Raw genomic sequence first — 14,805 nt, 5'->3', positions numbered from 1 at the left:
TAATGCGTATCACATCTAACGTAAAATCTTAATATCCATAAAAGCTCAAAAATGTTTCTCGGAGATACTCTTTTTGTTTAAAGTTTCCATAAAACGCACGACTTTGATATTTAATATCATAAATGGATTTGTTCTCGACAATTCTCGATTTTTACTTACGTAATTTTATCTCCAAATGGATTTCTCATTAAAATTATAGCAAATCACATATTATTTGGATATAAATAATAAAATAAAATAATGACATTTTATCTTTTAAAACAGCACATGCATTGTGATCGCATTCATGTGTCCTATTGACATTTTCTATTCTTTCTTTCCTTCCATCATTCATATCTCCTTCTGATCATTACATCTGCGCTAAATTATCTCATTGATTTACATGATTATATCTCAAAGAAAAATGCTATTGAGGAATATGAATAAAGATATAAATTACTAATTCGATATAATAATAATCATCCCAAACGATGTGACTTAATTAAAGATTTAAAAATTAAAAATATTTCATATACGGGTAAAAGAGATATTTTACATATTAAAATTTGATAAAAAAAAAAAGTCATCCATAAAAGATACAAGAAATGATGAAATGGACAACGATAGGCGCGTGAATAAATAATATAAATTACTTTTGCATGTCTCTTAAACGATAAGCCTTCGAATAAAATATTGTAACTACGTCCAACTTATTTCTGATAACTCTTGAAAAGATTTAGGCCGTTTCGCATTACCTGTGTGCTCCCGCGCTTTTATAAGACAATTAGCGGTCATACTGCGCAATTTGAAATTGGAGCCGTCATCGAAGCGTAATGGGCTACTAGAAAGGTCACATTTACACGATATCCGATTACAAACGTCTCTGTTATTCAGGTATCGGATCACTGAATGAGTCGACGTAAACACAAAGAGCGACCAGCCAAACTGACTGGTTTTGCGAAAAAGTTTCGTACACATGTAGGGTTATAGTTCACTCAGTATAGCAGACAGTGCGACGTAGAAACATACCTAATTGTATCACGTGGGTTATTGTAATACAACAATTGATTAGTAATTAGCGCAACTTGTCATATCTTTCGTAGAATGTTTACTGATTGTTAAATGACAATTACCTAATAATTAATACAACATATATCGTACTTGGGAATGTCTGCTTATTGCTTCATTGTATTAAAAGAACACCTGCATTTTACGTAATCCTCTTGTATAATTTTACAATAAAAAATAATATATTAAAAAAAGATAGTAAAATAATTTTAATAATCTGTGACACCTCACCAAAGTATTTTCAAATTAAAATTTGCCAAGAAATATCTTGAAACCTATATAAGGATTTAAATTTTGCATATAAAAACGCAAATGCGTTTCCACCAATCGATTGGGAGAATCATGAGATCGGGCTGCGCCAGCTTGTATGCAAATATCGCGTCATGTAACTACACATTGGGTGTTATACTGACACCATTCGCTAACATCGAATAAGAACTTCATGTATACATTTTCGCACCCGCGTTGGAAAATTTACTTCGCTTTCAACCTTTTATTAACATAAATCTTCCGGTGATCTCGACCTTGTTTCGTCACGTCGGCAGAAAGTCTCGCATAAGAGGATGAGGAATACATCAGTTATGTAAAATATAACAAACTTTCTAATCTAAAACTTCTATCATGGATCGTGGAAGTAGTTGTCAGCAAATGCGACTCTTTCTCATTAGCATAATATCCTTCAATCTGACAGGAAATGGAGCTTGGGATCATAAACAATCGCGCTATGTGCAAACGGGATTAAAATGATTTTCATTGTCAGACCGCGTTCCTCGCGCGATATAGAAGAAAATTGAATAAATTATGAGATATTATTTTATGTAGAGAGATATATATAGAAAAATGCGATTTGCTTGTCGGCGAACATCGAAGCGACATAAAAATATGAAAAATTATTTTATATTTGTATTCGCATATCGGGCAGTTATGCGAATGCCATTAGATGTAAGATAAGAGGCGCAGAGATCGCATGTGGTAAATTTATTGTCTGCCACACTATTCGTATGCATAATAAATATACATCAAAGAAAAGACAAATTGACAACAAGAATTGTGCCAGATAAGAACACTAGATAAGATAACGAAAAAGCACAGGCAATTATTAATTGCAGTTTGACGTTAACTTTGCGTCAACTCATCGTTACATTTCTTTAAAATATCTTAGTAAACTCTTATTCAAACTTTTAATCAAATATATTTTTAATAACTACAAAAATATATGTTGAATAATTTTTAATAACTACAATAAATTCTACAGAGAATCTTAATTCATTGCTTAAATTGTAAAATATTTAACACTAAAAATTCAAAAACTGAGATAAACGGGGAAAGGCTTTTTATTTGTAAAGATAGATTTAAAATATTTAAAAAATACTCTGTATAAAATATTTAATTTCAATAGCATTATATAAATAATAATAAGAATTTTATCACGTCCTATTCCTCAATATAATATTTGATTTATCTAATCCTTTCAAATAAAAACAGCGAAATAAATAAAAAAGTACTCCATTCCTTAATAGGTATTTCCAATGCGTAGATTTTATCATCGGCTTTCGCAACAGCTGTCGTTGCATAATGATCAAGCTTAAAGCACGTATCTGATCGTCAAACAGCAACCGAGTTTGTCGAAGCCGAGTTGATTCTAGCCATTAGAGTGCCATGCATTGGGTTCATCCACTAGCAGGATTAATGACATCTTCCGTAAACACGGGCATCGTCACGGCACTAACGCTCACGAATCATTATCGCAAAATCCGATTCGAGAATTGCAAACTATTCGCTATAAATAGTATAAAAATTTTACATTAAGAGAATTGTATAAAGATAATAAAATTAGATGTTCTCATTCTTCTTCGACGTTATATAATGATATAAATATTTCCAGTATTTTTATCAATGTCAATAATATAATCAGACTTTCTCACACGTTTTGGCGATTTAATAATTCGAATAAATAAATGTTTAGCGCGGAACAAAATTATTAATTACACTATATAATCACATTACGGGAAATTGTTCGTTGCAAGTTGGCGAACTAATTTCACGATATATATATATAGTGATTAATTGAAATTCCAGTTCTAAAACTGTTGTAAAAGTCGTGGAAACGCGCGACTGCGAAATGCAACCAACAATTGGAAGAGATCGACTGACAGCATTCCCGACGCTGCGTCATATGAATTCCATCGAGAGGTGATGTCGAGAGCCAGATGCTCTCATGCATGAAACGAGTTCTAGATGAAATAAATGCAATAAAAGCAAATCCATATAATTGAATATTAATTAAATATTTTACGCAACATCTAATATATCTAATATATTATTTAATTAACTGAAGAGAGCAGATAATTTATTTACGTATCCTTTTATTAATTGCATAATAATGGCTTTTTAATTGCTTCGTATATATGTTGTCAATATGTTTTATTTCTTATTACGATAATATTTTTTATTTCTTAATACGATAATAACTAAATCGCATTTTATCATATCTCTGTGCGTTAAATATTATTTTATAACTTATTTTATTATACAAAAAATACTAAAAAAAAATAATTCTTTAATTCCCAAAAATTGTAGTTTGCTTGCTATTTTCCGACACATTCAATTTCTGTCAAATAAAAATATTACTAATAATAAATTATGCTAATAATAGACGCAAATATTTACAATTAATGATAAGTGAAGTCAATGATTAGAAAATCTTGTAATATTATCTCTGCCTAACTAATAAAATCAAGTTATAAAACAAATATTTTATTATATTTAATTTTATTATGCAAATTAGTATTTTATATTTTTTTCTATTATTTTCTGTTATTTTTATATGCCTGCAGCGTGTCAAAATATGTCACTCTTATCACGCTCAGTATATTTCATCATGTTTAAATTTGTATAATATATGAGTACATAAGTAGTAAGAATATATACTGTGTGAAATTAATCATTAAATAGCTAGCCGTCAAACGCACATTTTTTGCACGCCCATAATATATGCGGTTAATAATAATTGATGATATAACGCACGATGAGTACTGAAATCAGAAGAGAGATATCAGAATGATAAATGTATTTCCGAAAGTTCGAAAAATACATTTTTGATGTAATTAATTACGATTATACAATAGGATAAACAATCCCAATTTTTTATAGAATAAGAATTATCACACATCAACGCATCTCATGTAGAATGTAATCCTTCGAAAGTGACGATTATCCACTGACCTTTTAACATTAATGTGCATAGGGATAAGTATATCTTTCTTACAGAGCTCCTGCTTCCAGTACATAAATAAATCGCACATGTGTATAAGACAGCACTTTGTATTTAATAATCTACTCAAAAAAATAAAAATGTATATAATCAAAAATTATTAATTGTAGATTTCTTCCATAAAAAAATATTCTCCGATATCTAATATACTAAATTTGCATTTTTCATGAAAGTGCGATATTAATTACATAAATCGAGATATTTTTCTGATTTTTCGATTCGTAAAATGATGCATGTCTTTAAAACGAACTCGATCTGACAGCAAAGTAAAAAAAAAAAAGGTAGATAATATAGGTTCTCAAACGGATAGATTGACGAAGCAATTTAGTAAACGTCGAGTGAAACGATTGTCAATAATGAACAATCAATGGATTCGTTACAACTTCTTTTGAAATTGTCGCAGTGCAAAATTGTTTGCTAAAAATCTTTGAAGCGAAATTTTCCACATATTTCAAATTTGAAAATAGAATGCGATTTAAGAGGCTTTCGTAAATATATTTTATTAATCTACACATTATTGTGATTGAGCCAGTTAAATGGATGACGTACAAGTATATTTATATAAATTAATATAACATATTTATAGAAATGCAATTTTCCAGGTATGGTTCGGCAAATCTTCTAATAAAATCATGCATCTATATCGTGACATGTATAATTAGCTGTCGGATCGAATATAGCGGAATGAGAGTATTCAGAAGAGAGGAAAATTTTTTCTACAACCGTAAAGCAGATAAAAGAAGCTGAGAGAATCAAAGAGATAGCTTAGATTTTAAAAGCGAAAGACAATCCCAAAAGATTAAATTTATAAGCAATAAGAAAAAGCTAAAAAAAGTTAAAAATCAAAAATTATTATCATATATGTATAATTTCAAAAAGAAATTATAAATATATATAATTAACGTCAACAAAAAATCATCAAAATAGTATATCAATTGTAACTCGATATTTTGACATCAATTCAGTTTGAAGAGAAACCGCGAATTAAGACATTAACGAGCAATTTTCTATTGAGCGAACATGCTAAAGCTCAACTCTATTGCGTGCTTGTGTCTGTTTAGATTTGCCACAGCTACTAAAAGCTTTCTAATATAAGCCATAGTTGTAATATGTTTGAATAATATTGTGATTTATTGCAATAAATTACTTTCACATTATTATTTTCGCAACAAAGCAAAGCAATCTACAAAATGTATCTCAATTGTCAACTGCAATATATAAATATTTAATAATTTTTTTATCGCCATATAATTAAAGAAAATTTATTAAGTTTTAATCAGACTTTTTAACGCGTGTAAATTAAATTTTTCGCAATATTGTAAAATATGTGAAATATTTGCAATTTTATCTTCGTTTTATAAAACTAATATAGTCTCATGTTCTCATATTTTTAATAAAATTAACGAAAGAGTTAAGAAATTTATTTCCTATTCGCCTGTTTTCTTGTCTGTCGTCGTGCAGCTAAAGTTAGAGAAATTTGAGATCCTCAATCTTAGTCAATCTAGTTAATATGCTGTGGGAATAGTCGAACTCCGAGTTGAATTGATGCTTTAGACTTTAGGATACGTTAAAGCATGTCTAGCTTCTAAGGAGATTAAAATTTATTTTATGGAGATGAAAGAAATGTAGAAAATAACATTATCAACTTTTCAAAAGTTAAAAGAAAAGCCTGTCTGCGGAGAAAAAAAATTTATTAAATGTGTTTTCTCCAATGGAACATTGGCTTTAAACACTTTGACGCAAAACTTTGTATTCTATAAAACTTTATAAAGCATGTAAAAAAATTTACGCGAAATTCATTATTTAAAATTCTAATGCTTTTACTACGCAACAATTAAATTCAAAAAATTAAAAACATTCGCTTTAATAAAATAAAATTTATATTATTTATGAAACGTCAGACATGTTTCATCCGATGAATCTATTATAAAAAGTTACTCGATACAATCATTATTATTATAATATTTTTGCTATTGATTACTGCAAAGAAAATTAGTATAATTGATACATGCGAATTGTTAAAATTAACGAGCTGAGATCGTTAGTAACGAGAAAGAAATTCTCTATTCTTTTTTTCACTACCAACTCGTATAACTTTTTTTTGCTTCATGTATCGCAGATGCAATCTGCATCGATGCAACGTGTTTCTCCATCTCTAAACTGCCACAGGCCACATCGGTAACATCGCCATATGCGTTGAATATATCCCTTTCATTCCATGTTCCATTCTCTCGCCGAAGAAATTAGAAAGCATAGAATTTTTCACGAAAAAGTAGCAAATATTTAATTAAATATAAATGTTATCTTTATAAAAAGCAAATGTTTATATAAAACTCACAATTAATTGCGTTGATTAAATCGTTCGCAATGAGAACCGCGCATGTTAATTAAATTTAATTAAATTGTTAATTTTAAAAAACGAACTTGATTCTAAAAACGTCAAAATTAAATTTTTATTATACATAATTTCCTTTTATATTTATATAAGTTTTAATATATTTTAATAAATAGAAATATTGATATAAAGTTCTCTGTCTCTCTTTCTCTTTAAAATATTTGTTTCGATTAAAACATGATGCGATTATAATGTCGCGATATCGTATCAAAAATTGGTTCCTTTAAATAGACCTTTAGAAATTCCATCAAACGAGATCTTTTCCCTTCGCATATCCATTCACGACTGGCCATCAATATCATGAAAAAGCGATCGTGGAACAATCAACCGGCAAAACGTCGAAAATTGACCGTTTAAAATTTCGAACGGGAGAAATACAAGATAGAGAATACATCTCGTTACGAAATATATATTCGCAATTCGAGCTTCGACATGCATGAAAACTCGTCAAAGCGATAGAGACGAGAGGAGAACATTTTTTTTTGTACAGATGCAACTCTTCCCAATGTGTTTATGTGTTAATGTTTTTTTTTTCACCGTTCTCAATGCAGTTTACTTTCCGTTCCCCAACATCAAAGAACGGACGATGCGTCCGTTGTCACATGATCAGCTGTTCCGAGTGTCAAATATCGACTACAACAGCCTGGCAAAAAACAGAGTTAGTTCTGGCACAAATTCGGTTGTTTGTGCGCGCGCGTTGTCATCTCGCGCGTTTCTCGGATAAAATTAAATTCGCCGGGACACGAGGACGCAAAAGTTCGGGAGGTTCATTGTCGCCGGACCGGTTGACATTCATATGACATGTGAGCATTGAGAAGTAAATGAGTGAAGAGAGACGCATAACAAAAATAGAACGATTAACGAAATTGATGACAAAATTTGACGATCAGTGTGTTCAGTTTAAACAATCGGACATTCTAAAGTAATAACTGACTTATCCGAGTACAATATTGTCGAATTGATGTCAATTCTATCGCATCGGTAAAATTTCAGATAAACTGTGTACTAACGCAATTGTGTATTAATGGAAATAATACATTTACGATATGTGCAATAAAACGAAAATAATTAATACGTAATATATGATGGCTCGCGAAAGTATTTTAATATATTTCATTCAATTTATAATGCACTAATGCTTTAAATATATTTTATAAAATATATATTTTACAAAATAATATTTTACAAAATAATATTTTACAAAATAATATTTTATAAAATAATATTTTGCAAAGTAATATAATATATTTAATTAGAATACATTTTTCATACACTAAAAATTATTAAATAAATTTCTGTTCTTGCCATATGAAGCCTAAGTTATAATTAAATTCTTCATGCTATTTTTAATGGCTTGTGAATAAAGTATGATCTTTTTATCCGTATGTATGTATCAACAATGTATGCGACTCTTCACCACATATCGGGGCTATTTTCGTTTCATCAAATTTTAATTGGACAAACGTGTCTGTAAATACATCGGAACTGCGTCGTTGCAGAGGAAATAATTCAGAGTGTAGGGAAGAAACATTAGCGTAACCAAAACAAAATTACATAATAATATTATCGTTATAAATCGCACTTGAAGATTGATTGTAACTGAATCCGATTAAAATAATCGAACGCGATTTTCTTCGTTTAGTACGATTTATCAATCTTAAATTCGGACACTTTTATAAAGAACGACCCCCAGTAATTTTTTTTTATCGATTTCAAGAGGTTTCTTCTAAAAGAGTAAACAAGAAAATATATTTCGTTAAAGGATAAAATGTCGACGAATTCTATCAAGATCTGCGTAATGAGCATCGATAAAAAAAAAGTCTATTTTCTTACATCAGCCTGTCAACGTTTTATTTACACAGTTGATACGTATAACAGTCTACTCACTCTCTTTTCTCTCTTCTCAGTTACCCTTGAAATGAAAAACTTCTCCGAAAACAAGTTGTATCCTCATTAGCGTGCGCATTTTACTACCACGGACTGAATTACACTCCCTTTATGCCTTGGACGGGACCATCTCGGTGTCAGTTTTGTAACGAGATAAAGCTAAACAGAAAGCCCGACTATTCTTTACGCTACTACTATGTCATCGTCGCCTGCAGGTGAACAGCTGACAGGGAAAAAAAAAAAGATCGCTCGTGATATGTCGCGGGAGCTGTGACGCTCGATGTTTTATGTGCTAGATAAAAAATCTATGAATAGTCTCTATGAATAGTTAAAGATCACGAAGACAACAAATTATATTTCTTTTTTCCAGACTTCGTACTGGAAGAAGAATCGATGGATTTGCGGAATGATTCGCGATGACACGAGATTGAAATTAAATCAATTTACGTAGAACATCGTGCAATATAGAGGGTAAAGAAATCTAGTCTCGCGATTGTCACGTTTCATCCGATTATATTATGATAGCGTGAAAGGATTATCACGCTTGCATACGCCATTAATTAATGACGTCAGTTTGTCGCGCTTTTCTTCACTACGTTTATAAAGTGACACTGAATGCTTTCCCTGCTGAGAGATAACGTCGGGAAAATGAGATGGCATTCGTCCCGAGAGATGCGTATTCGTATTCTATATAATTATGAGGAGGCGAGAAGATTATTTCGAGTGATAATTTACATGCTGCGAAGACAAATCCGTTCGTGCCAATTTCGCCGCGCTTCGCTGAAATTAATTGACAACTCATGTAATCGCGAACAACAGATTTAAGATCTTCATTGCCGGCAATAAAATCACTTGTCATTACCTTATGATGTAACGAGCTTCTTACCGTGTGCTCGAAAACATCTTAATCGTTAAGAAAACTTTGTTGTTTCGAAGTTGATGTTATAGCCGTTACATAAATTCTAAGATTATTTATTTAATAACTCGTGACAGAAATAGTAAAAGAGATAAAAAGGAAGAGGGCGAATAGATTCGCGAATCGTACTTTTGTTGAAATTAAAATGCTTCTCGATGGCTCCAAGTACTCCAAAACAGAAAAAAATGCGACAACATCTACATAATCAATATTATCAGTATTATCACCAATCTTATGATATCTCTTAATTCTTATTTTTCTAGCTGCGAATACATATAGGCATATCTACTTCTACTTAATTAAAGATGAATTACTATATTTTTAAATTTGAAAGTTATTTTTATATCAATTTGATAATACCAATATAAGAACTAAGTTTAGCTTAAATTCTAAAAAAAATAAATATTTTACGTACTCGCATCGTTGGCATGATTCCATTATTGAATTATTTTCGATTGCTTTCGCAATCTCTTCTCTCTATATATAAAAAAAAGGGCATTGTATCTCCATCCTCTTCAAAAATTTCCACGGAGCGATTGCTGGATGGAGACCGAAACTTCGACCTCCGAAAATTCCAAGTAAAAAAGGGAAGCTTCATTAGGTGCTTTTGTAATTAGTGAAATTTCATCGCCGCTCTTGTTCACACATACACCGTTAATTACGAAAGTTTGCAGTATCGCAAAAGCTCTCACGGTGCGATAAAAAAAAAAAGGCAAGAGAAATCCGCGCAAATTTCACGGTTAAGAATCAATTCCAAACCAAATTCGAATGTCATTGGAAATCGATTCAAGGCAAATTCGATGCAAACGATGCGAGTAATCATAATCGGTCAAGATCTCTCAAGTGTATGCTCACCGTGAATGCTCGAGGAACGTATCTCACTCCGCGAACCCTTTGCACTTACACCACCTACGCGTTATGGAAACACACTGGAAACACAAGAGGCATCGACGCTAGTTGGCTATATAATCCTGGGCTAACTAGAATTTCTCCTTCCTCTGTTTGGATAAATCCGCACAATCCGCAGGGAGAAAGGGAGAGAATTGCTAATTCAAAACTAGTTAGTTAACAACTCGACTAAAACTGCACTCCAGGCGATTTTCACCGGACATCGTTGTACTAGTCAATATCTAAGACGTAAACGTTAGGATCGTCTTTGCGTCACCTCAACCTTCCGCGGAGGAAAGGGAAGGAAAACTGTACGATTCACCGAAACGACGACGAGCACCAGGAGCACGACGGGGTTGCCTGAACCGCGCGAGGTCGCGTGCGTTGTCGGACTGAGAGAGCGCCGACGAGCTGCCTCCCGGCGAACCCAGAACTAACGGAGGAGCGAGGAGTGTCGTCGTCGTCGTCGTCGTCGTCGTCATCGTCGTCGTCGTCGTGGTATCGTGCTCGTCCGTTACCGCGGGCATGCTCCCTACGAGCGTGTACGTGTATGTACGTGCGTACATACGAACGCGCGACTCGCCATTCCTCCGGAGCTGTCACTCGCCGCACAGCTGTTCGTCTCTGTCGCTCGGTACCGCATTTCAATACCTTGTTCTCTTGTACTGCGCTTTGGCTGGCGCATCTCACGGAACGTCGTTGTCAATCACGCATAATAGAAAGAGAAAAAGAAAGGCAGAGACCGACGGCGGAGTTTTAAATCGTACCGATATTCAATTAAAATACGATAGTACGAGTATCAAGGAAAGAGAGAAATTTAAAAAGATATGCTGCTCGAGAAGCGTAATCGAATTTTAATTATCTTTTCGTTTATTTTTTTATAGCTAAATTGATTCTTGAGAATTATAATTAATAATTGATAATTTATACATAAATGGGTAATAAAAATATTTATTTATATTTATACACGTTTGTTTATAAAATGTTATAAGTTAATTAATAAAGCTACTCTTCATGTATTTCAAAAAATAACAAAAATGCTTTAAAAAATCTTTGAAAATGCACATTTTTTATGAAGTAAAAAATTTCCGGATTTTTGACTTTAATAAAAATAAAAATAAGAAATAAGAAATAAAATTTATATAATAAAATTAAATATTTAAATGTTCCAAAAATCACGATAAAAAAAAGAAGAGCTATCGTTGTTTGAATAATAACATTAGCGGAAAAAGAAAAAAGAAGACATTAAATCCTTTCATATCAATATGTAATACCGTTATCAAATAGAGACTTTCCGAAAGAAACGCGCTGTATAATCGATATTGTAAAAGTGTCGGAGTTGCTACGCTTGAGCGAAATTTAGTGTTGTGATGAAATTGATTTATTCAGATAGCCCCGTGGATAGGTATCCTGGACCGAGACTCAGCGCGGTTGCATTACAGTGAGATATATAAAGGGCAGCCCTTCGTGGAGCGTAAAAACGAGTTAGAGCGCAAGATGTAGTTCCCGAGGGATCGACTTCCTTTCCCACGTGTTTTAGAGCTTCATCGAGATGGAGCAGCAAGTCCGCGCTTATCTGACATATTTCGTAAAAGTATATCGTCGAGTTCGCAATAATCTACCTCGAGTGAAAATTGAGTTTCGCGATACGGAGATGCAGTCAGATTAAGAGAAACGAAAGACGAAAGTAAACCCGGATTAGTGTGTTTACAGCGTGAATTAATATTCTTAACTCGTATCTGATACGATACGAATATCTGATACGAGTATCGCGCACACGAGACCGCTTTGACACGGAATACGTTTCATAATTTATTTAGTTTTCTCATCACAACAATATTATATTATATAAAAATTAACATCCTAAAATAAAATAAATTTCCTTAATTAATGACATTTAATTTCGTTAATATTTCATCAGTTCAAAAAGAAAAAACACGATAAATGACCTATCTATTTTATAGAACTGATAAAATAAATTAAAGATTAAATTCAATTAAAGAAATTCCATATTAATGCTGATATTTTCAATTAATAATCTGTCGATTATACATAGAACATATACGAAACTTTACCTCAAACGTATCAATTGCGTAGCATCCTATCTGCGTAAATCAAATTTACAAAATAAAATCTCTATTCCTGTGTGTTGATAAATATGAAATTGTTATTCTATTTCCGAGAAGAGAGTTGTAGAAACATTGCCCGAAATTTGAGCTTTCATTGAAATACAGAATTTTATATATTTGATGATATCATTTTTAAAAAATCCATTGTTATAAAACTTTATTGATATGTTTAATACGCGCGCGGTAATTGCGTTCATGTGCGTATTTTCCTTCAAGTAAATGATGGTCGTCCAAGAGGATTTAATCTTACAAGAATAAAAAGCTTAAAGGTAGCGTTAGTCATTGTCTACTTAACCGTCTCGATCGGCGAGTAGTAAAATCAAGCTTTGCTTTGAATGTAAGCAGAATGTTCAGAAGAAAGGAATCTAAAAGACACGATATATCGACAGAAGAAATTCTCTGCTTCATGGCATGTATCAAGATTATTTTAAAACTGGAATAAGAATATCATTGAGAAAGATAGACATACTAGAATTATTTGAAAAAATTTCGTATACATTGCTTTAACCAAAATAATGCCTACAAAATTTTTTAAAACAAAATATTTGCTCATTGTATTATTTACAGTTTATTTATACTTCAAGTATAAAATCGCTTAAGTTATGAATTTCAACGATATTAAATAAAAAGAGTAAGAACGATATATATCATTTTCCTTTTTAGAAAGTTAATTGCTTTCTCGGTGACTTGACGTAAAATCTTATTTCTGCGAATCTTACGGAATGAAAGACAAATTTAATCGAGCTAAGATAAACGTAGTAATAATCCTTGCGATATCTCGGATCAACATGCCCATAATCTGGTAAGAAATGAAGATTGAAGCGTCAGAAGTTAGTTCAATAAATATTTTCACGTAGCAACTGGTCATAAAGTTTGGCAACTCGAATACATAAATAATTGCAAGATATATATATATATATATATATATATATATATATATATATCTTTCTCTTGGATAAAATCAACTGGCACGATACTTCGTACATAAGTATTGGCGCGAAGAGATCTCGCGATGACGTCGATTATTATACATAATCATTAAATTAGAATAATTTTCAACATCAATTTATTACGAGATTACGTAATTCGAGATTGCGTATCGCGATATCGCATGACGTATGACGTACGTGAATATAAAAGATGACGCACACAAAAAAATTGATTTTCACATCCTTATGCCATCTATACCTTAATATGTTATCTCGTAAATAAACCTGATATAACTTGGAGATAAATGAAAGAGGTGCCACATGCGACTGAAAAATCTTTTTTCTCGGAAGCTATAAAAATTCTGCTTTATGTACAAAGCATTGATACATTTCCTGATCACCTGATTAATGTTTTTTTTTTTATTTTTAGATGTAATATAATATCAGAAAATAAATATCAGAATGATGGCTGTCTAATTTGTTGCGCACAAACAAAATATATATCCAGAATCATTAAAATAAATGACGGTTACAAATAATGTTTCCTATATTGATTCAGATCGACCATATATTAGTATTTATAATATAAAATAAATAAATAGATTTTTTATTTCTTTGTGTATTTTTATAATATACAATTTAACTCATCAGTATACATTACTCCCATATTAATCATTATCATGTAAATAATGATGATGTAAAAAGTGTGGAAAAATATGTATGAAAAATACATCTCGTTTTAGACAGAAATTTTTTAAATAACTCTTTTGCATCATGTTATCATTAATAAGCATTTTTCAATCATGGTGTATTTATAAAGAACGAAATTCATACAATTTTTTGGACACAATTATTATATAATCATATCAACTCTGCATGTAAATATGAGATTTAATTATTATAACTATAAACTCACCAATCATTATTTTCTTCTCGTCTTCTGATCCACTCTCTCTGTTCAAAGCTTTATTAATTATCGATGATCGATGTTCCATTGCACATGTAAGTTTATATTTAAAATTCACACGATATTTTTCCCGATATTTTCCCGCGGTGTAACATTTATTTATTCAAAAAAATTCTAACCACCGTGATGTTTATATATTTTCTCTCGACATTCGCTTTACCCGCGACGATATATAACAACAATACTTTTGATCGAATATCAGTTACTGATTTATATGTAAATGTATTTGCAACATTTGCACTCGCGTAACAACAGTAACGATCGTCCGATGCTTCCTTGTATCGCACGTTATTCATTATCACTCGCGATACTTATATTAGAACATCGATGTAATTTCGCTCGATATTTTTTCACACTCGACACTCTCGAAATT

The 14,805-nt window shown here is 31.5% G+C and overlaps 1 protein-coding gene across 11 annotated transcripts in view; it reads right to left on the bottom strand.

Annotated features, from left to right (window-relative positions):
* LOC126852520 (cAMP-specific 3',5'-cyclic phosphodiesterase) overlaps positions 1–14,805 on the bottom strand; it is a 337,802-nt gene that overhangs the window by 126,361 nt on the left and 196,636 nt on the right. For 3 of the 11 annotated variants that reach the window (XM_050597391.1, XM_050597393.1, XM_050597392.1), the window contains exon 1: positions 10,375–10,806. The exons of 6 other annotated variants lie outside the window; for them this stretch is intronic. The gene's annotated coding sequence lies outside the window, so the exon portion shown is untranslated. Of the gene's footprint in view, positions 1–10,374; positions 10,810–14,805 lie in introns of those variants that run through there. 2 more of the 11 variants (XM_050597389.1, XM_050597390.1) reach the window with 1 other exon arrangement.

The sequence above is a fragment of the Cataglyphis hispanica genome, chromosome 10 (genome assembly GCF_021464435.1).
Source record: "Cataglyphis hispanica isolate Lineage 1 chromosome 10, ULB_Chis1_1.0, whole genome shotgun sequence".
Taxonomy (NCBI): domain Eukaryota; kingdom Metazoa; phylum Arthropoda; class Insecta; order Hymenoptera; family Formicidae; genus Cataglyphis; species Cataglyphis hispanica.
This window is presented reverse-complemented; position numbering and strand designations above follow the sequence as displayed.